The sequence below is a fragment of the Simochromis diagramma genome, unplaced genomic scaffold (genome assembly GCF_900408965.1).
Source record: "Simochromis diagramma unplaced genomic scaffold, fSimDia1.1 OVJJ01000692.1, whole genome shotgun sequence".
NCBI lineage: Eukaryota > Metazoa > Chordata > Actinopteri > Cichliformes > Cichlidae > Simochromis > Simochromis diagramma.
The window spans coordinates 314,342-338,291 of NW_024387485.1; positions in this window are offsets into that span (position 1 = coordinate 314,342).

Below are 23,950 nucleotides of genomic sequence, written 5' to 3' on the forward strand. Positions count from 1 at the left end.
TTTGGTGATTTTTCCTTTTGTATTATTAATTACTTAATACCCAGGACATAATTAGGGGAAATAATTTATTTATAATTAAATAAAAAAATGCTTTATTATTGTGGCGGTCGCTCGGGGTGAGCCGGAGGAGGTCGAGGTGCGCGGGGGTCCTGCCTGAGGGCGGCATGCTGTCCGTTGTCTGCCAAAAACTGATTTCCGGTATTTGCCAAAAACTGATTGCTCGTATTTAAACTGCTAGTAACTTGTTGGGCTATAATATGTGAAACATATGTCAAATGCATCCCTCATGGATGTCATAAAGTCATCTTGAGCCACAAACAACATTCGTGTAACAATGTAGAAGCCGTAATCAGTTTTTGGCAGTGACTTTTATATAACCTTTATTTATGCAGTTAAAAAAACAAATCTCATTAACATTAAAAATCTCTTTTGTAAGAGTAAGTTGGCCAAGAGGACAGCAGAAATGGCAGCAAATATTACGATAGTTCTGCAAAAATATTTTAAGTGGCGATAAAGGACTGGTTGGTTATAATGTAAGTACAATACACAGAGTTGTAAAGATACTTGAAAAACAGATATTTTTTTAATTCTATATATAACCCCTATGTAAACGCTGTTCACCGAAGTCTATTTACCAACATACGTAAAGATATTACACATAAAAAATACAAGGAAACATTGGAAATCAGTTTTTGGCAGGCAATCACTTTCTGGCACAACACCGGCCGTCTGCCCAGCTGCCTCTGAGCCCCGGCTCACTTCCACTCCTGCTCCGCCGCCTCTGCTTGCCATATGGGTGGCCATCAGGCCAGCTCCCGGGCTTCCGCTGGAGGCACGGGCGACCGCCAGAGTGGACACTTCCCCGTCGCTGGTCCGGGCCGATTTCCTCGCCTGCTCGCGGGGTGGGGTGAAGTGGGCGATGGGGGTATGTGGCAGGGCATGTTCTGCGATGCCGCTGCCAGCGGGAGAGCTGCAGCCGTTGAATGTACTGTTACAGCAGCAACCGTGTGATTATTGTAAGAATGAATGATGCTGCAAAGCATGAAAATGCCATTGGGTCTGCCGTAGTGGCGATCTTTTTTTTTTTTTTTTTTTTTAATCTTAAGTGCACGCAAACCAGTAAACAAATAAAAACAAATACTGTTGATAAACTATAATACAAAATTACAATTAAAATTCTCAACAACAAAAACAATGTGTCAGCGCAACACCAAAACATAAGAGGGGGGGGGGCAAGGTGTGCCTGCTCTCCGCTGACACAGGAGCAGCGAGTCCAGCGACCTGGCTGTTTCGTTTTTGCCGAAAGCACAGCATAGCAAACAAGCAGAACTCAAAGTAAAGAATCGATCTAACCAGGCTAGTATCGATCCAATACCGATCCCGACTTGGGATCGATACTATTGATATTTGGATCGATCCGCCCACCACTACCAGCAAGTACCAACGACCGGATTTGGTGTGTGGTAGTAACAGGTAAATTAACTTTTTTTTAAAAATCATTTGAATATATATGAGTGCTTGTGTATAAATACACAAACAATACACATATGTTTTCAATTGTGTAATTGAAAGAGCCGGTTCTCTAAAAAGAGTCGGAAATCCCATCACTAATAAACAACCACATCATGCTGCTAACACAACTTTGGCTCTTTGCAAACGTTCGCACAGACAGCATGCTAATGCAAAGCTAGCCAAACACCTACAGTGACATTAAAGCTGAGTGAATGTTGAGCCCAGCAGAGCCTGAACTTCAGCAGGTAACAAAGGCAGTGATGAGCAGTCAGGTGACGGCTTTGAAGTCTCTTTTGGCTGGCTTTCATCTTTGCTTTGTGGTCATACTTAAACATAAAAAAAGATCCTGTGTGTCTTCATCATAATAAGGATTTATAAGGTTCATATTGTTAACAGGGAATTTTGTGACAGTGTTTCAGGTCATTTTGCTTTTGTAACGAGATGTAATGCAGTAATGTAGCAAGGGTGGTAAAAAAAAAAGTACTTTCTCCCTTGAGTAATTAAGTAAAGTATTGCATTACTGTTAAGAAAAATAATGTGTAATACATTACTTTTTTTGAGTCTGTGAAGGTTCTCAGTCATCCAGGTCATCGTAGTCTAAGGAGGTTGGAAAGAAAAGCGTCTGAACTTCTTTAAGTTTCCTTAAAGACGTTTCACCTCTCAGCAGAGAAGCTTTTTTAGTCCTAGGAGCAAGTGGTGAAGAGTCACAGATTTTAACCAACATGGGAGTGTCCCTAAGAGGGTCGTGGACCCACTATTGATCAACTGCCTATTCACATGAGCCAAGGTGTGAAAAGGAGTGCAGGTAACAATCAGCCAAGGTTTCGGGTGAGCTCATTGTGAGGCCTAGCCCCAACCAAGCATGTGACTTACTGAGATCAAAAGACCCAGGATGTGAGTGGGAGGTAAGGCATCTGGGAAGGATCTCAGAACTGGATTATAGATGGCAGACAGTTGGTGTCGTAAGCCACCGCCCAGTAGCGGTTTTTGATACGGGCGAGACGGGCAGTTGCATCGTGGAGGTGGCGGCATCATGGGCACTCTTTTTTTTGCTCGCACCCATGCTGCATTGCATTTGCATAGGCACCTATCTGTTTTCTATCGCCGATTTGTGGGGGCGTGCTTCATTTGCAAGGTGCGCCTGCCGCTTGCCACACAGGGAGGAGAGGGGTGGAGCGGCCGGGGACTCTCTGGCTGACTGGAGTGCCTTCTAATAACCAGCTTGCGAAATCAAAGAAACAAATGTAAAAGCAACAGACATTATGATATAAACTTTGAAATTTGCATCGATGTGTATTCTGTCACACACACACCCATATAGTGAGCTGAAGGCCCTCGGTGCGCCTGCCGCTGCTGTGCTGAAGTCTTACACACAAGGAGAGGGGAGCGGGGTGCTTCCAAATAGAGTACATTTCATTAATAATATTGTCAATCCAAACCCATTATGTCACAATTCATTTTCCTGGGTTGTGCGAAATCGCAGAAAAAAAAAACATACAAACTGAGTCTGCGCACTAATGTGTAGGGCTGTTAGTTTATGTTGTGATTCTCAGGTTGGGGGATGGGTCTTGATACTGGAGGGCAAAATAAACATGGCTATGGACAAGAAAAGGTCAAAGCCATCAGGTGCTCACTTTAGAAAAATAAGAAAAGGAGGAGAAACGAACAAAAGATACAGGTAAGCAGATGTGTCATTGGATAATGGCAGGTATTATGAATGACATGTATCCTGAAACAAGATAACATAATTAGTAGGGATTGGGTAAACGTCTGTTTACGTTTGCTAGCCACTTGCCTATGAAAGTAAACAGTAGACAGAAAGTAAACACTGATGTGGTTCATTGACTATTTTAGACTGTGTTCAGCACAATATTAATTACCCATTAATTGGAAGAGCTGTTTTGTTGATTTGTCTACTCAATGTCTCAATGTATGACAAATTATAATGACTGTTTGTTAGCCGCTTGCATACTATGCTATGCTAAAATCTGACGATAGTATTCTGTTGTAGTCTAGCTGACGTAGGAAAAAAGAAAAATCCTTAAACTATTAGGCTACATTTTTTAGGAAAGTTACTTACTGTAATGTGTCTTACTGTAATTACAGAGTACTGAATGACTTCCAAACACTGATAGTGTGGTAGCCTATTCAATAAAATGCTTGTTATACATATAATTCTAAATATTTGATAAATTAGCCAAATTATATTCTTGTTTTAATTATGAAAATGATGCAGGCATGTATCAGAGTTTTATATTGGTTTTCTCTTCAGGGGCACTTCTGAAATATTTTGGAGCGCCCTCTGCAACTGCCACTGCCCAAGATGAGCAGCCATCCACCTCCTCAGCCACATAGCCATAATTCTAGATTGCACTCCAGATATTAGCCACACTGAACAGCTGTCAGTTGTGATTCGGATTGTGTCATTACAAGAGAAGCCCCATGTTGAGGAGTATTTCATGGGTTTTTTGGAAGCTGATGAATCCACAGGGAAGCATTTCACATCCATGATTTTAAACAGGCTAGAAGAGCTGAAAATTCCCTTTGAGGACTGCAGAGGTCAGTCATATGACAATGGGGCCAACATGAGGGGAAAAAACAAGGGCATTCAAGCCAGGCTCCTGGAACTGAATCCTAGAGCTCTTTTTGTTCCCCGTGGAGCTCATACACTGAATTTGGTTCTGGCTGATGTTGCAAAGGGATCTATTCATGCCACAAGTTACTTTGGGATTTTGCAAAAACTTTACAATTTGTTTTCAGCCTCCACTCAGAGGTGGGCCATCCTGAAAAAACATGCTAACATTACACTGAAGATGTGGTCTGAAACAAGGTGGGAAAGTAAGATCAACGACGTTGAGCCCCTGAGGTACCAAGCATCTGCAGTGAGGGAGGCTTTGATTGAGGTGAGAGACCACACCAAAGACTCAGTCATAACGATTGAGGCCCAGTCTTTGTCTGAGGAGGTGGGATCATACAGATTCAGCATTTGTACAGTGGTGTGGTATGACATCCTGAACCAAATCCACCATGTGAGCAAGCTCATGCAGTCTCCCAACATGCATGTGGATGTAGCAGTCAATCTCCTCAAAAACACAGAGAGAGTTCTCCACAACTACAGAGCAACAGGCTTTTCAGGTGCACAAATGTCAGCCAAGGATATGTGTTAGGACATGAACATAGAGGCTGTTCTGCAACAGAAAAGACTGAGATCTACAAAGCGGCACTTTTCTTATGAGTCATTTGCTGAGCCATTGAGTGATGCCCTAAAGAAGCTGGAGGTGACCTTTTTTAATGTTGTTGTTGATGCTGCAGTGTCTTCCATCCAAGAGAGATTCACCACTTTGGAAAATGTGGGAGAGAAATTTGGAGTACTGACACATTTCCCAAATCTCTCAAATGATGAGCTCACTGAACAGTGTAAAGCCCTCAGCGCTACTTTGCTTTTTCAGGACCAAGCAGACGTGAATGCCAGAGAGCTTGCACAGAAGATTAAGAATTTGCCTGACTTACCGTCAAAATCTATGACCTCTTTTGAGCTCCTGAACTTTGTGCATGGCAATGATCTCTCAGAAATTTATCCAAATTTGTGGACTGCTCTGAGAATTGCAGTTACTCTACCTGTAACTGTGGCTTCAGCAGAGAGGAGCTTTTCAAAGCTGAAACTTATAAAAACATATCTCAGGTCCACTATGGCTCAGGAACGCCTCACTGGCCTTGCCATCATCAGCCTCAATCATGCAATTACTGACCAGATTTCATATGATGACATTATTGAGGACTTTGCATCAAGGAAGGCAAGAAAGATTAAGATTTAGATGACAATTATCTCATATCAGTGTGTGTTGTGTGAAGTGCAAACATGATAAATGTGCAATTTAGGAATGCCTTATTTGTATCTGCCTTTTACACTTAATATAATAACTGTGATATGCATGTCTTATTTTGACTTCTTTTTTATATTTAAAGTGCTTTTTTCCCAATATATGTAAGTTGTTATGTTTGTTTATGTGTGAGATAAATATTGGTTAAATTCAGCATGGTTCCAACAAAAGTTTTTACAATAAAATATGTTAACCTAAAATCCTTAATAGAGATTGACAGACCACGTGACTTTTGCACATTGCATGCCGGGAACTCGTGGCAAAACAATCCAAGTACCGCATCAAATGCAAGCATTTGCAGCATCGCAAAACGTTCCTTCTCCGGTTCCAATACCTTCTTGGTTTTTCTTTGCCTCCCCAAAAAAGGTATGTACAAAACGAAGGAGAACAATCCCGGTCTGTACAAAGACAGACTTGATGAAAAGTCAAAGAAAAGGGGAGGTTGTTTCATCCTTGCAGGAGTCCACTCTGCAGGTGGGGGAGAGACATAGGAGAGGTGGAGAATAAACTTAACCTGGGTGTCTGTTGTCTTGTGTAGTCTGGGAGACGATTGAATGTTGGGGTGGGTACAGTTTCCTCTGCGGTGGGGTAGGGTGGGCTGCCCCGGGTCCTGTGGGGCTTGGCAGTGCTACCGTAGGCCCCGGTCTGGATGGACCTTACACTCTCATAACACACACATATATATAGGGCCTTGAGGGTGGGCACGTTAACGGCGTCCAGTGGACGGTCTGTGTACTTAAACCTACCTCTGGCGCTGGTGCCCACCTCTCAATTTTAAATCCATGTAGACATTGAGGGCACTCGGGAGGGGCCGTGCTAACACCTGCTGCTCTCTGGCAGCAGCACCATGCTCTCCCTTGTTTTAAATGCACTTTAGAACAACACGCAGCAACACTACACATGAGCGGGAGGAGGGAGGTATGGGGTCTTCACACACCCCCGTTCTCTGCTAGCCATTGGGGGGGGGGGGGGGGGGGCTGGGAGGAGATGTTAGCTGTCCGATTGGCCTTCCTGCTGCTGCGGAGCCTGGGACGGTCTGCTTGCCTCCACCCCGGGGGGAAGGGTAACATCTCTTGGGTCTGGGTTCTGTTTCCCCCTCTGGGGGCGAGGGTACCTGGACCCGGGGTATAGAGTATGTTTGGAGAGTGTGATTGTGTGTACATGTCCATTTATGTCAATCCTTACGTTGGGTGAGTGCTGAGTGTTTGTATGTGTGTGCATGAGGGTGGGAATGCATGTTTGTGTCTGTGTGTGCCTGTTTGTCTGTGTCTATATGTCAGGTCGGGTCTTACACTCCACCTCTCTGGGAACTCCCAGGCCCTCCAAGGCCTATCTCCCCTCACCACACTCCCTGCCGGTGACTGATGCCCTCAGGGGTCGGTGCATTGGTGGTTCTTGGTGTCCGGGGCTGGGCACTCAGGTATGTACCGGCTCACTCCCGGTGGCTACCTGGCGGGGCCTGACGCCTGTTGCTCGGTCAGGCCTCCTCCGGGGTGCAGGGGGCCCTCGGGCCTCCGGCCTCTGGGCCTGCGGCTCGGTTCACTCTGGCACAGCTGGCTGCCGGCAGAGCCGGCGGGCACGCCGGTGCAGCCCCCTCTAGCTTCTGCCCGGTGGCTCCTGGGTGACGCCTCGTCTGGGGATCCTCAGCCCTTCCCATGAGGGTGGCACGGATGCCCCTCCAGTGGTCCTCCTTGGGCTCTCGCACTCTGAGGCCTCTGGATGTCTGGGGCCTGGATCTCCTCCATGCCTGCTTCATGCCCTGGGAGACGGGGCTATGGCTCGCTACATCCTCTTGCAGACCATTACATGTGGAAACCATTTGAATACAAGCGTGCTGATCCACACAGGTGTGCACACGGATGTTCACTGTTCATAGACAGAAACTACACCTTTCTTGGCTGCTACTTCAAAGCACATTGTGCGCTGTCTGTCCTGCGTGCTGCACAACAACATTGAATATTTAGTATTTACTGCTGTTTACACTTAGCTAGATTAATGCGATGGTGTTGTGTTTAGTATGTTGCTTTGGTTTTTTTTTTTGCTTGTTTTCTATTCTTCTTCTCTCAACAGGTGATCCAGGAGATTTTTTTCCCCCCCCCTTTCTCACTGTCCCTCTCCTCTTCTGTTTTTCTTTTCCTTCCTCTTTCTCTCTCCCTTTCCTATCCCTCACTCATGTCTGTCCCGTCTGTAACATCTGAAAATAAAATATAATAAATAATAAAAACAAACGTAAAAAAAAAAAAAAAAAAAAAAAAGAAAAGAAAAGATACGAGGAAAAAATCAAAGGAGTGAAAGGGTTAGACCCTTACGAGCACACAGAGTGGACAAAAGACGTTAGCGTGCTGCCCAACTTTCACCACGCTCATATTTATAATTATACGGTTCTTGGAGTGAGTGCATACACTCACGAAGTTTAGTAACTTCAGGTCACTGCAACAAGCCCAGGTACCGACGGATGGGTACAGGACCTTGAAATGCACCGTGTAGAACGAAAGACCATCGTACGAACAAAGGTAAGTTTACCAGTCTCACAAATCGTCTTGATAAATACACATTCGTTAACCATTTATTAATAGGACCTTTGAGCTCAACGGTAATTAATTAGTAGTGGAAATAATTTCTGGTTCGCATTACAGAAATGTAGCAGTGACAATAATATTGTATGCTGTAATCGTATTGGGCAATTAGTGATACAAAACAACTGTTTTATCCTGTGAATAAAAGTATATGTTTTTGTCAATGTACCATGGTAATAACAGAAGCGCTGCCACTGCCACCGCCTCTGTTCAAACATGGTCGTTCACAGTGGACATAGATGCTTCTTTCACTCCTCTTTCAAACCATCTGTCTTCTCCATCCAAAATGTGAACATTGTTATCCTCAAAGAGTGAGCTTTGACCTTTAGATGCAGATGGACAGTCTTGACCTGTGGAGGTTGTAACGTCGGGTTGTGTTTAGTGGTTGAGAGGAGGCGGTAAAAACACTTAGCAGGATAGTCAAAAGAATACACATTCTTTGGGAATTCCACAGCGTGTTCTTTAATACACCTTTTCTTCATCAACCATATAAGCCCGGTTGAACGGCTGCAGCTTAACAAACATAGTGCACAGTGTTCGTACAACCCATAATGTTGCAAAAAAAGGTGTCTGGAGGGGTAAAACATAAAATCCGTCCGTCGTCATGCACTAGCGTGCAAGCACATGTCCACACAAACACAGAGAGGGCAGTGGCACATACCGATGACAACATTAACCCTCGACTTGGGTTGTCTTAAAGAGACACCACACCATTGTGACTGTTACAAGGTGGCTCTTCTATGTTGTGCCATGTGTTTATGAAGTGGCTGTTTGGCCTCTCCTAGTGAGGTCTGAGCATTCCTCGCTACACTGCACATCATACACCACGTTGTTAAGTTTGTGTTTGGGAGTTTCGTCCTCTGAGTGTGTGGCTGGGTCTGAAGTACACCTGGATGTCGTGCTTGGAGAAGACTCTCCTGAGTTTCTCTGATGAAACTGCTACATAAAGGATGACAATGTTGTCCCGTTTGTCCCAAGTTAATGTCTGACCTTCTTTTCTGTGCATCTCTGTTGATTTGATGGAAGCCTAATTGTGATAACCACATCTAATCAAATCTATGTGTAACATGTGACATTTAAATGTGGAGAAGAAGAGCATGAAGCATCATTTACCGTCAGATTCTTTGCATTCATTTGGTTTCCTTTTCACTGTGTTCATCCTAGGGAACATCTGCCATCAGTCTAAACATAAGCCTAAAGACTCACATTTAGTTACTTTGTGTGTCCTGCATTTGGGTCCTCTCCTCACCATTATTCCTGACAATACGCTATTTCAGTTCAATTTGCAGTAAATTCCATAAATTGTGAATAAATAATTTTTGTATGATTTCTTTAAATATTATTATCCCCATATTTTGCAGCCAGGGCTTTAGACCTGTTCCTTCATCCTGGAAAGTGCATCATAAAGAACAGGTATGAGCTAACAGCTTTACAGCAGTATTTTTTATTACAGTGCTGTAGTAAAAAGTAATGTGATTATAGGAATCCTGGATGGATAGAAAAACAGCAGGGACAAAGTGATTTGAGTAGATACATAGTAACAGAATGATGGTATCAATTTATCTTGGATAAACCGTTTCTACAAAGTAATCTCTGCAAGTTTATACAAAATGTCATCATAACCTGGCCGAGACCCCTTAAGGACAGCTATCCATGCTTTTTGTGGAAATGCTGGCTTGAGACATTTCAAGGGAATTTTCACTTTAACATCCTCTACTTCAATTCTGCATGCATGTGTGTGTCTCTCCACTGTACAACATCCACCTCACTGACAGAGAGAAGTACCTTTTGTTCCACCTCTACAGTCCCCAATTACAGTAATCTTTTCCTTGGCTAATCCTGCAGCACACAACTTTGAAGTGGAGCGCTTCATTGAACATCAAAGTTGTCTTCTCACTCCTCTGCTCACGCCACTCACAGAAACTCTGTAATATAATGAGAGAACAAAGCATTAAGTGATGGCTTGAGGAGCCTTCACAAAGCAAATACACACCTTTTTCCAGGACTTTAAGCGTTCAGCCTGTTATTACAGGGGAAATCTACATAAACACCAAACAAAGTTGCTGCACTCTGGTGACACTCTGCACCCTAAAAAATGCTGGATTAAAAATGACCCAATTTGTAACCCAACACTGGGTCAAATATGGTTCGAGCCAGTGCTGAGTTGTTTCAGCTTAACAGAGTTGGGTTACTGGTTTGACCCAGCACACTGGGTTAGGATAGTATCCAAAAATTGGGTTAAGTTGACCAATGTTTAAAGCTGAGGTCACCAAAAATTGGGTCGAAACTTAGAACCCATCACAAGGGTTATATTACCATTAATGTTTGGGTTACAATTTCTACTTGGTATAAAATTCAGCTCATAAAAACTAGATTCAAAGCAGATTTTCTCAAACAATATTTTTATTGCCATATGATACATAGACAGCAATGAAAGTAAAATGCAAGTAACAAAAACGTATATAATGTCACGGTTCTGGGTCCGTTGGACCCAGTATTTTGAGTTTATTATGTTTTGGTTTATTTTTGCATTATGGATTGTTTTCTGATGTTCTGGTGCTTTGTTTATTATTATCATTATGGATCTGTTTCTGTTATTCTTGGTGAGGGATCAGTTCTTAGGTTTTGGGTTCTCATGTGTATTGCAGTTTCTGTTCAGTGTCTAGTCTGTCTCTCAGTGTCATGTCTGCATCTGGTTTAGTAATTCTTGTTTCCTGTCTTATTGTGAAAGTCTTTGTCTTATATTAGTGTGTGCAGCTTAGCTCCCCCATCTCGTTAGCCCTGATCTCCCCCAGCTGTGTCTCCCTTCTGTTGCCCATTCCCTCATTACTACCCTGTGTATTTAAGCCCTGTGTTTTCCCATGCTCGGTGTCGTGTCGTACCCTCAGATTATGCCTGTGTGTTTTTTGGTTTCTGTATTCACGGCACTTCACGTTTGGTTCTCATGTCAGCAATAAAGGTGAGGTTTTGATTTACAATTCTGTGTTCGAGTCCTGCGCTTGGATCCTCCTCTCCGCCTGCCTGCACACAGAGCCCTGACAGAACGACGCGACCAGTAATGGATCCAGCGGACTCACTGAGGAAGCGCAGCTCCCATTTTGACGGGACCCGGCTAGCGCTTGGAGGGCCTCCGTGCTGCTGTTCCTCGCTAGCAGCCTACCCTTCAGCCCACTCGTCAGCTTCCTCCCCACGGACGCCCCGGTCTCGCAGAAGACGTTCCAGCCGGTCCCGGGAGGATTACTATGAGCCTGCCAGCAACCAGTTTACGCCTGCTCAGGCATTCTATAAGATGTTAGAGATTATTATCGTGCCACCCGACTCACCCAGCGTTTCCACATCACCGCAGGAGCAGCCACAGCAGAGTCTTCCCTCATCTCATTCCGCCAGCGCTGCTCCCTCTTCAACAGGGAGGCAGCGAACACGCAGCCAGCACTCACAGCTCCAGCAGGAGCCAGGGATTCAGCTCAAACAACCGCCTAGGGTGAGTAACAGAGTCTCCCTTCATTCGCCTTTTTTGTCAAGGGATAGACAGACTGTTTCCCCCAAAGCTGCGAACGCCAGCTTCATGAACACTACAGCTCGTGTTTCTCCGGTTCGGGAAAATAAAAGTTTTCGTTTTAAGAACGATTATTTTCCCATTGGTTCAGAAGACTGTGCTCCTGATGTTCTTTCAGATCCAGGAGTTAAGATTGTTTCGTCTGGAACTGTTTATTCTGGGGCTATGTTTATTCAGTCAGCTGCCCGTCCGCTTTCAGCTCAGTTACCTGCTCAGCAACCACCTGTAGCACAGTTTCCAGGGTCACCTGCTCAGCAGCAATCTTCAGCTAAGTCTCCAGTGTTTCCTGCTCAGCAGCCACCCGTAGCTCAGTGTCCAGTGTTTCCTGCTCAGCAGCCGCCTGTAGCCCAGTCACCAACTCCACCACCACCACTTTCACCTCAAGTTCAGTCACCCATAGCTCAGTCTTCACCCCCGCTATCCATAGCTCAGTCGCTACCACAATCAGATTTTCTGCAAGCTTTGTTACAGTCCATAACCCAGTCAGTAGTTCAGTTAGTGGAGGAATCATTAGCGTTGTCATCTGCTAAGTCAGCCACTCATCTTCACCCTCTGCCAGGGGTCCCAATTGCCTCTGGTCCTGCATCTGCTCCAGCTGGAGGGCCCGAGGAGCCCGTTCAGCCTCAAGTGTTGTCTGCTGGGGGTTCGGGAGAACCCAGCCAGCCTCGAGTTTCGTCTGCTGGGGGTTCGGGAGAACCCAGCCAGCCTCGAGTTTCGTCTGCTGGAGGGCCCGAGTCGCCCGTCCAGCCTCAAGTGTCGTCAGCTGGAGGGCCCGAGTCGCCCGTCCAGCCTGCTAAGTCAGCCACTCATCTTCACCCTCTGCTGCTTGGGCCCGTCCAGCCTTAAGTGTTGTCAGCTGGAGGGCCCGAGTTGCCCGTCCAGCCTCAAGTGTCGTCAGCTGGGGGTTCGGGAGAACCCAGCCAGCCTCAGGTTTTGTCAGCTGGAGGGTCCGAGGAGCCCATCCAGCTTCATGCCATGTTTGCTGGAGGGTCCGAGGAGCCCACCCAGCACCACGCCTCGTTAGCTGAGGGTCCTGGAGGACCCTGCCAGCACATCCTCACATCTGCTGACGGTCCGGGGAAGTCTGTTCAGCCGTCACCTGCTGAATCATCCCCCGCGACTTCTACATCACCGCCTGCAGCATCACTGCCGACAGGGTCCGCAGCCGTCCCGCTGCCGTCGGGTTCAGCCTCTGTGCCTTCATCCACGCCTGGCCCAGCTTCCGTGACGCCGCCTTCGTCTTCGTCTGGTCCAGCTTCAGCCCCACCTTCGTCTTCGTCTGGTCCAGCTTCGCCTTCGTCTTCGTCTGGTCCAGCTCCACCTTCGTCTTCGTCTGGTCCAGCTCCACCTTCGCCTTCGTCTGGTCCAGCTCCACCTTCGTCTGGCCCAGCCTTGTCTGGTCCTGCGGTTGCCACACTGCCGTCAGAGACCGCTCGACCTGTTCCGCCTCGCCTCTGCCGGCCGTTTTCCAGGCCTCTAAGTTGGCATCATGGCCTTCGGGGATGGCCTCCGGAAAGAGTTCGTCGCAGCCGCTGGCATCGCGGCCGACCTCCAGACCTGCTCAGTGGCCGCCACTGCCTTCCAAGTGGTCGGCCTCGTGATTGGTTTTGCCTGCACCGCCGCCGTTGCAGTGTGCACGGTCGGCCCCCAGAACTGTTTGCCCGCCTTTGCCGTGTGCACGGTTGGCCCCCAGAACTGTTTGCCCACCTTTGCCGTGTGCACGGTCGGCCTTCAGAACTGTTTGCCCGCCGTTGCCGTGTGCACGGTCGGCCCCCAGAACTGTTTGCCCGTTGCCACTGTTGCCGTGTGCACGGTCGGCCCCCAGAACTGTTTGCCCGCCGTTGCCGTGTGCACGGTCGGCCCCCAGAACTGTTTGCCCGTTGCCACTGTTGCCATGTGCACGGTCGGCCCCCAGAACTGTTTGCCCGTCGCCGCCGTTGCCGTGTGCACGGTCGGCCCCCAGAACTGTTTGCCCGTCGCCGCCGTTGCCGTGTGCACGGTCGGCCCCCTGAACTTTTCATGGACTCTTGTTGAGCTCTGGTTTCATTTTGTTTTTGATGTGCTTTTCTGCGTTTTTGGACTCTGGTGCTCCTTGTTTTTTGTTTGGTCTCTGTCCCTCCATCCTGGGCCCCCTCCACCCGCCCTGGCCTGGTGCTTTGTGCTTTTTTGTTTAGGGCGGGTGGAGGGAGCCAGCCCTTAGAGGGGGGGTACTGTCACGGTTCTGGGTCCGTTGGACCCAGTATTTTGAGTTTATTATGTTTTGGTTTATTTTTGCATTATGGATTGTTTTCTGATGTTCTGGTGCTTTGTTTATTATTATCATTATGGATCTGTTTCTGTTATTCTTGGTGAGGGATCAGTTCTTAGGTTTTGGGTTCTCATGTGTATTGCAGTTTCTGTTCAGTGTCTAGTCTGTCTCTCAGTGTCATGTCTGCATCTGGTTTAGTAATTCTTGTTTCCTGTCTTATTGTGAAAGTCTTTGTCTTATATTAGTGTGTGCAGCTTAGCTCCCCCGTCTCGTTAGCCCTGATCTCCCCCAGCTGTGTCTCCCTTCTGTTGCCCATTCCCTCATTACTACCCTGTGTATTTAAGCCCTGTGTTTTCTCATGCTCAGTGTCGTGTCGTACCATCAGATTATGCCTGTGTGTTTTTTGGTTTCTGTATTCACGTCACTTCACGTTTGGTTCTCATGTCAGCAATAAAGGTGAGGTTTTGATTTACAATTCTGTGTTCGAGTCCTGCGCTTGGATCCTCTCCGCCTGCTCGCACACAGAGCCCTGACATATAATTCATTATATTATATCCATTACTTCAAATCAATCTTTGGTTACAGCACATGTACATGTTAATACACCTGAAGATATGCTATGTAAAGCTGGCTCTGTTTTTAGAACAAATTACATGTAAAAACTCTTAACTTTTAAAAAACTGATGAATTGATGATTTTTTCAGTGCTTAACATACATCAACACTTTGGAAAAGTGAGAGGGCTCACAGCTAAATGAGCCGTCATTCATTTGATCATATTTGAGTCATGTCCTGGGATTCATCTATTCCTGGGACAGACGACAGTGTGAAGGAATTCCCAAACCTGGGCGCATGACTTTGGGTAACTTGCATCAAAAACAAAAAATGCTTTGAAGCAGCCATCAACAGACCTTAGATTGCTGCAAAAACAGAAATGAATCTATCTTCTAGTACCAGCAAAATGAACATTTTCTTGGGGTTCTTTGATCCTTTGGTGCTGAATTCCTCTTCCTGATAGAAAGAAGCCTTTTCCTGACATTGCGTAGACACTCCTCCAGAAATCCAGTTGCTGGCCTATGAGTTCTGCAAGGGCTGAACCACACGTCCTATAATTTTTAAACAAAATAAAAGGGTCAGTAAAGTAAGATTTCAAAGATTATTTGCAGTTGTTTGGTTAATGTTAAGTTGTCTGTAATCCTGGAGCGGTGAGCTCCAACACTGTGCCTGACATTTGCTCAGAGAGGACAACAATGAAGCAGACCAGTCTGTGGTTGTGAATGCTTGCAGTTAATTGTTAGGAGATGGACTAAGCCAAGGTCAAGTATCATGTTTCACACACTTTATACAGTCACAAGGTTGTACAAACCTTTTTGCCAACTTTGCAATAGATTTAAACAAATGTTATTATTTATGCATCTATAGTGTGCATATGACTGAGTGACATATAATGTGCATACATGTTTTAAAGATATGGAAATTGAGTACATACAAACTGTAGATTTATTTTTATAATCACAATGACACTCAGTATACTGATTGAAAAACTGACCAGTATTCGGGTTTTTTAATTGTTGCTGTGTGTATCCACTGAAGTGTAGATATTTATATATCCTGTGCCACGACAGTCCTTTAGACATGGAAACTGACCTGCTATTGATGATGCCAAAATTGCCTTTATTCCTGAAGTTGGGCTGCAAGAAAAAACAGTTGCACTTAATACAGTTTCATAAACAAAAACTTTACATTTCTGTAGATTTCTCTTAAAATAAACAAATACAAAGAGCAGAAGCTTTGAAAAAAAAAAAAGAAATCAAGCATTTTTGACTGATCCTCTTTGTTTTCATCACCCAGTGCACACACTATAGGAGCTGCCACTGGAGTCATTTTACTCGGGCCAGCACAGCGCCCGGACGCTAAATGTAGCCACAGTGAAAATGCCACACACACACACACACACACACACACACACACACACACACACACACACACACACACACACACACACACACACACACACCACCAACAACAAAAACCTTAACTGATTTAGTTTATGTACAAGAAACAAAGAAAAAAGAAATCCATAGCGCTCCATTAAGTGTAAAATAAGTATCTGGACCCTCCATCCTTCATGTACGGATATGTGCTGGTGTTCCTCAAGACTGGCAACCAAAGATCCCCCTCAGGTGTACCTCATGGATGTTCTAAAGTTAAATAATTAAAGTTAAAACATATATAATGTTAATTTTATAATAATTGAATATACTTGTGATGGCTGCAGTTACAGCTACACGGTGGTAAAATCTACCAAACATCAGTGTTACAATAGAGGGTTAACCACAACATTACACTTACATTTTTCTTTCTTTAAATATAGGATTTAATTTACAGGGTAATAACGAATTGGTTTTGGTTTAGAATGAATTTACTTATACAATCACGTAATACTGTATTCTAAAATAAGTGCGCACATTTTAGTTTACACTGTTATGTATGTCTGATTTAATCTTTCTTTGTTTTCTGAGTTACCTCAGTGGCAGCTGCTCCCAGTCCCTGGTTGATGAGCTAAAAGGTTGAAAAGGGGCCGAGTTTTGTGTGTTCTACGCCTTTCTATGTTTTTGTTGGCTGATCAGCCACTGTTTAAGTTTCCCCTTTGTCTCGTTTAGGTAGGTTAGTTTGTTTGAGTTAGTAGTATTGTTTGTTGCCAGGTTTTGAGAAGAGTTCTGTTACTTTGACCTCTTTTATGGGCCCAAGATTTTGAATTCTCTGTATAATCTAACCAAGTTTGTTTTAGGGTCAAATAAAAAAACTTTTTTTTCACTTTAACCTGTGCCTGACGTTCCTTCACTGCTCGGTCCGTCACAATACTCAAAAGTTAGCGAGGATAACATTTCTCATTTTTAATTTTCATTAAAGTGAATGTACATAGATATAAGCAAGCCTGATTGCACAGCTTGTGTATCCGGGACCGATCATTCGGACAATTAAGTCGGTGACTTTCGTCTGTGAAGTAATGACAGGCTGCTTTCACCCAGTGTGATAGAGTAGCTAGCACTGCCTCCATCTAAGTGAAGAGCAGATTAGCTGTATACTGAGCAGGGTCCGAGTGCAACTTAGCCTTGTGTGTTGACTAAGAACCAAATGGCTTAATAGAAACGATATTTAGAAGGCAGTAAATTAGTGTTTTTTATTTTACTTTGATTACACGTAAACTTCGGAGTGGCGGACCTTAAAGCTACCGAGGTCTCACGGTGAGGATCGAAGATGGTGGCTAAATATTGGTGGTGGCAGTATAAATGCTCACATATGTTGCTGTTGCCATCACGTTTTCATTAGTAGCAAGCTAGTGTTAAGGGTTCAAATATTGAGGAGGGATACAGGAGGGATTCAAAATCACAACACTGGTCCAGGAGAGTCGGTCAAACGATGATTTTAATGAACACACGTGTGGGAGATCAACACTGTACACAGACAGCATCGATCTCACTCGAACAATACACAATCAGTTGTTTTTATACCTTCAGGGTATTGTTTATGACGCCCCCTCATGCGCCAAGCAGATACAATACATGCATAAGTTTCAAAACCACAAATGTTCTGGTGACGACTTTTGACACAGTGAAAAGAACATCGCCTCCATCTCCATGCCAGATGCCTTTCCTGTAGCCCGTCTCGCTCTCGCTTCTCCAAAACCTCAGGGCATGCTCTGCAACAAAAACTGTCAATTCTGCAGACTCAAAATGCAGTTGCAAAAGAAATATGTCTGAACTCTTACCTAGAAATGAATCTACCTAAGATGTGTGTGTATATGTCTCCCGACCTCAATTGCACTTTGTTTCACCTCTCACCTCACCTACAAAGGCGCACAACCAGACAGAGGCCACTCTCATATGTGTAACAATCTACTACAACTATATATGTAATATATTGAATAAATGCTGTAAATGAATGTCACTACTCAAAGCTTAATATTAAGATTATAAATGAATAAAAGATAACAATGAATAACCTGGTTATTCAAATAGCCTCATCCAGACAGCTCCTCAAAATAACCACCAAAAAATGCACACTTTACAGAGGAAACAAAGACATTTCAGAAGTACACTTCCTGACTTATTCTGAATCATCCGTTACCAAGCAAACTCAAACGCAGCAGGTTGCTGAATACACTCAGGTCTTTATTCAGGCCTGTTTCTAGATTATATGTGATATATGTATTATAAGCGTATATGCAATCCTTCCATAGCTCTAAGCCACTTTGCTCAATAGATCGGCCGGACATCGCGCCGGACGAAGCTTCTGACCATCAATTAACTGACCGAGCTCCAGCTCTTTAATAAGCACCAAAATGCAATGTGTATAAAATGATTACAGTTGCTCCTGCAATGAAAGATTATTATATGATTATGATACCACCTGTAATACAGACTTTAATGTAATGTTAACAGCTTCAATAAATGCTTTAATGCAATGCTTGTTACGTGGTTCTAATGCAATGATAATACTGATAATAAAATAGCAGTAAAATAACTTAAATAACTAAAATAAGCGCAGGGATGCACGTGCCCTTTGCGCGGTCTAGTGAACGAGGGGAAAAAAGGGTCAAAGTATTAGCGCAATCTATCTTTAAAAAATGTTTTCCCACAAATGCAACACCCAATCTCATGCTTTCTTCGTTCTATATACAGTGATCTCTAAATAGTTTGTCAAACAGAGCAACCTCAGCCTCGTTTCAAATAATAACTTTAAAAGATGATATCAAGCATTTTTAAGTCGAACTAGCGTTCTTCATCACAAGCTAGCTGGCGTTATCTGTTAATAGACCTTTAATGAGTAGGTAAAGTTCTAGAATAAACCAATAAATTATCAACCCTATGATTTTCAAACTGTTAGAATTCACTTTTTACTTTTACTTTTTATTTCATAGTAGAAGAGTCCAGTGATGTCTGATCAGGACACAGCTCAGCTGAAAACGGCAGTTTGTGAAGAATGATGTGGCTTCTTCTGAGGCTTATCTTCGGCCCATCAGTTTGGTAAAATTTTGACCCAATATTTTATCAAAGCTGCCCAACCTATGACCCAACATAATTAGTCAAGCTGTGGAGTGAATTGAAGAACCCTGCACATCACCTACCCAACTCGTGAGTCATGACTTTTGAACCAGTAACCCAGCTTACGAACCTATGGCTTTTACCCAGAAGTTGAGTTATGAAAATAACCAGCATTTTTTAGGGCGTACGAATTCCTAAATAGATTTACAGAGAAAACTTTTAAAAACAAGATTTCAGGGCAAGTTAGGCTACAGCCTATTTTATTCAATGGTCGAATGCTGCACTGAGGTCTAGCAGGACAAGCACAGAGATGAGTCCACTGTCAGAGGCCATAAGAAGATCATTTGTAACCTTCACTAAAGCTGTTTCTGTGCTGTGCTGAGCTCTGAAACCTGACTGAAACTCTTCAAATAAACCTCTGCAGATGATCTGTTAGCTGTTTGACAACTACTCTTTCAAGGATGTTTGATATGAAAGGAAGGTTGGAGATTGGCCTATAATTAGCTAAGACTGCTGGGTCTAGAGATGCTTTTTAAGTAAAGGTTTAACTACAGCCACCATGAAGGCCTGTGGTACATAGCCTATTATTAGAGATAGGTTGATATTTAATGCTTCAGACTTAAATATCAACCTAAGTAATGGTAGGACTTTAATTTACCACTTTAATTTTGAAAATATTTCAAGGAAAAACTGAAGAACAATGCCAGACGCTCTCGAGAGCACGAGGTGGAAATAATAACCCTCATCGTATAGAAAAGTTGGCCGGTCAAAAGGCTCCAAAATATTACATGGTGCACAGTCTGAAGACAAAAAAAGAGATAATGTCACAAACCTTTGACAGTGCAAAACAAAATCTCAGTTTTCTTCATTTACATGAAGAAACTTGGAAAAAAGGTTTCTGAAAACCCCACACCTTGGAAGGAGTTTACAAAAATATCTAAACTGATCTAAGATGCTGACTGCATGTAGACAAAAGGGCAAAATGCATTTTTGACATGTGGACAGGGCCCTTTAACTTTAAGACTTAGTGCCTGCTGTGTTGGCCTCTCATATCTGTGTCATATCAGCATAACACAACTTAGTATCATGCATAAAGTAATCACTCCTCTCCACACTGTGTAGAATCCTCAAAGTTCATTAGTGTTTATACTACACCTCCCAAGGCTGCCAAACACAGTCACAGTCCCTGGGAAATAATGTTCGTCATGCTTTGTACAGCATGTTGTGAATTCCAAAGTACGCCCTAACCCCTTTATTGTTTTAGTTCTGTGCAAAAGATTCAGGGACCAGACTTCCAATGAGGAGAGACAAGTGTGTACTTGTGTAACTTAATTTTTAAGAGACAAGTCTGTCCACCAAGGTAAATAAACTGCAAACTTTGATCCCAAGAGTAATTTTTAAAGAGTTCCCCTTTAATGGCATGAAATTATTTCTTATTTAAGGTTTAATCTCAAACTGCTCTCTCCTCTCCTACTGATGTCACATGTGAGCATGTACCTTTTAAGATGAAGTGGGGTATAAAATTACCCTTTCCTTATAATTCATCAACCTCCACTGATCATCGTATTGAGCTGGTTTTACATCAGTAAATGTGAAACTCCCTCTCTGCTGTGCCCATGTTTAGGTGAAGCTGTGTCAGAGTTGATTGATTGTTCTACCTGTAAGTTAATTTAACACAAACTTTACTGGGTAATCAATTGAATCATCTGAAAAAAAGAAAATCCCTCTCAACACTTAATAGAAACATACATTTTATTCTTCACACAGTGAGTAGAATCCTTTAGCATTAAGCAGCAGTGTTTCTAATGGTTTTTGCTTTTGAGGACTTGTGTGTGCAGGAGAGGATTTTGCAGGCATTTCTGATATAAATATCACTGCCAGTAACCTTTGTTTCTTCTTTTATCAGTTTTTAACCTCCTAAAATCAAGATTGATATGACATTGACCTGCATGCTAAGTATCCTCATTTACTTATCCTGTAAAACAAAGACTATTTATTAAGGATTAAAATCTTAAAAGCTCTATTAAAAACCATTTAATTAAAATGGCAGTGTAGTTCCACGGCGCAGTACTAAGCGCATTTCAGCATTTTTTGCTGCCTGAGAGAACAAAGCCATTAATGACCAATGTTCTGCTAATAAATTCCATGTCCAGCTTTTCCAAGAATGGAAGGATGGCACATTTGGCTGATCTGGATAAGGCCCATGCCATAAGGCAGCTCTAAACAGGTGTTCTGGAAAACATAATTGCAGCATTATTTTGAGTGAGCAGTTTATCCAAATTGTCAGAGACAGGCCACCAAGTGGGCATCTCAACAGGATGATGCCACAAGTTGATGCCCTTTCCTCACCCTGTCAGCACTTAGGAACCGTAGGTAGCCTTCAAGGTTTGCAGGATGATGTGACCGGCAGATTTCTACCCAGACAATCCAGATGAGACTGCATAAAGCCAATCTAAGGTCTCATAGGGTAGCTTAAGCCTATGCCAGTCTATTGTGGCTGTGTATGGTTTTTCCACACACATGTTGAGGCTCCTGCATGTTAAATGAAAAAAACTGTTGCCAATAAGTCATGTTTCTTCAAATTTTAATCATCCAGTCCATGAAATAACACCGAACTAGAGTCAACAGTGGAATCAGCTGTTTGGTTTTGGCAGAGGAGATTTGGCAACCCAAACACATACTCATACATTTCCCTTCCTGTGGCACCATTTAAGGGAAAATAAACATGGTTTTCCAACTGTATAAAATGTATCCCCAGGAAACATTGTTACAGCAAAGAAATAACTGACCAAACACAAATTTTCTTACTTTGTGAAAAGTTTAAACAGTAATATAACAGATCTGTAAATTTATCACTTTTTAAAGAGAGCATAACAGCATTTGCATTAGAGATGGGTATTATCCCTGATTTCTACATTCAGTTAAGTTCAATTTTGACTCAGACAGTGATAATGCATAAAATAATGATTTTTGATGGTAAACTGGTCTTAAAGTACACTGAGAGAGCTGTGCAGAAGTTGTGGTTTTAAAATGGTGGAAGCAGAACTGCCAAAGTAAGAAATTCAAGGGTAGATCTGATCTTCTTTTGCTGCTGGTTCAGTGAATTTTGGTCGGAGTGACAAAACCTGCAGTTTTAACCACCTGCAGGCAGACGTTGCAGATTTGCAACAGTTAAGAACTAACAACCTGATTACCCCACATGCATATTTTACGAGTTTTTTTTACTCAGAAGTACCACTGCAGGACTTGGTTGTGCATTAGCAACAAAAAACTTAATTTGGGCCTGAGAGGGTTAAGAATCTGTGTGATGTTGGCTTTCAAAGCGGCGCGAGCATAAAGTGCGACCCGATGCCATGTCCACATGCGTGGCGTCGGGTCACGCTTTGTGCTGTCATCTTTTTGCGGACCCTGTTTTACCTTCTCTTTAATCGTTTGCTGTTTTAATAGTCTGGCGGTTGTTGAAACAGTTTTGAAAGCTTTAAGCTGAGATTCTGGCGTTTCTGGCAAAATACATTTATATTTAAAAATGATTCAGGATTCTTTTTTAAACCCACCCCTAAATCACATGGCACTGGAGCTTTTGGGTTCTGTGTGTTGTAAGGTAGGGCCTCTTTTGTCTTTTTTTGGTTTTACTCGTCTGTCTCATTGTAAATTCTGCTTTGAAAAGGTGGGACCTAAAACTAGCCACCGTATCAACATGTAGTCACTGTGGGGGGTAAAGTAAGTACAAAATACTAAACTGAGCAAAATATTACTTAGAAACATGTAATATTTAGTTACGCTAATCTGACCTCCAATATGTGAAGGGCGTCTTAGTGTAACTCCTGAACTGTACACATAGTCGGACTGCACTTTGGAAGAAATACATTTTTACTTATTATCTAACAAAAAAGAAAGTTCAAAAATCATTGACATCAACACCCTCTGTAAGCCTCCTGATCTTTGGAAAAAAGAAGGAAAATTTCATACACCTGTTATAGGGATGACAGTTGGTGACTGAAGAATGTATTAACTTAGCTGTACTCAAGAGAAAACTTCTCTCTCTCTATGTCTTTATCTGTCATTACTGTCATATTGTAAAGAATAAAACATGTAAATCTATGAGGCGCTTAAGCGATATAAAGTCCACATAACATTTGAAAGCCTGTACATCAGACTTGTGAAATATGATTAGAAGTAGTCTCAGAGTGGGTTATTTCAGGATACAGTTAGATTACCTGTAATCCCTTCCCAGTCCCAGCTGTGGTCTGATTGGGTGGAACTCTGCAGATGCAGATTTAGTTGTCACATGTATATTGTTCAGCCTACTCAGATTGAACGCACACACACACGTTGCTCCACTTCAAAGACAGAGGAAACAAGTCATTAAGATCAAACAGGCTCATTAGGAAAGTATGGTTGTGATGTGAAGCTAAAGTACCTGTTTGAGCCAGACGTAAGAGGGATTTGCGAGACGAGAACTGTACTGCTTTTGGTCTGTGAGCTCTGTGGAGGAAGGAAGTAGTGACTGTGAATTGTTGTTAAACAACTGTGGATTAATTGCCCCCCTAGTCCATCCACTCCATCATCTTGTAGATGTAGGAACCCCTGGAAAATGAGATGGTACATCTCAAGAGGATTATCCATATAAAAGAGCTGAAGGCTGCTGAATAGTTTGCCAGAAAAGGAGATTAGTCAGCTCTACGCATGTTTTAAATTCCTTCTGAACAACAGTTTAATGAGAAACTTTTATGTGCTTTTTAATGTTAGTTTAGCTCATTTCCTTCAATTTGTACAGTAATTGTTTGATTAGTGATGATTTTCTTAATATATGATTTTGTTGTTCTTCTCATGCTGTTATCATTTTTAATGAAAAATTATAGCAGTCCTTGATCAGTCTGTAGCTCTGGGGATGCATGTGTCTGTTTTGTTTCTTTATTAACTGACAACTATTGAATGAACTTAATGATGTAGGCATTTTTACTGTGTAATATGTCCAACTGCTTAAGTCAAGTAACAATGTCTGGGGCAGGAAAATGACACTAACATTGAAAAACTGCCACTTGAAGCAGGCTCCAGCCAAAAGCCAATCAGTCTCAGCAGACTTTTAAAATGCCCAACAAGGTACGGACCGATCCTGGAGGCAGGGGC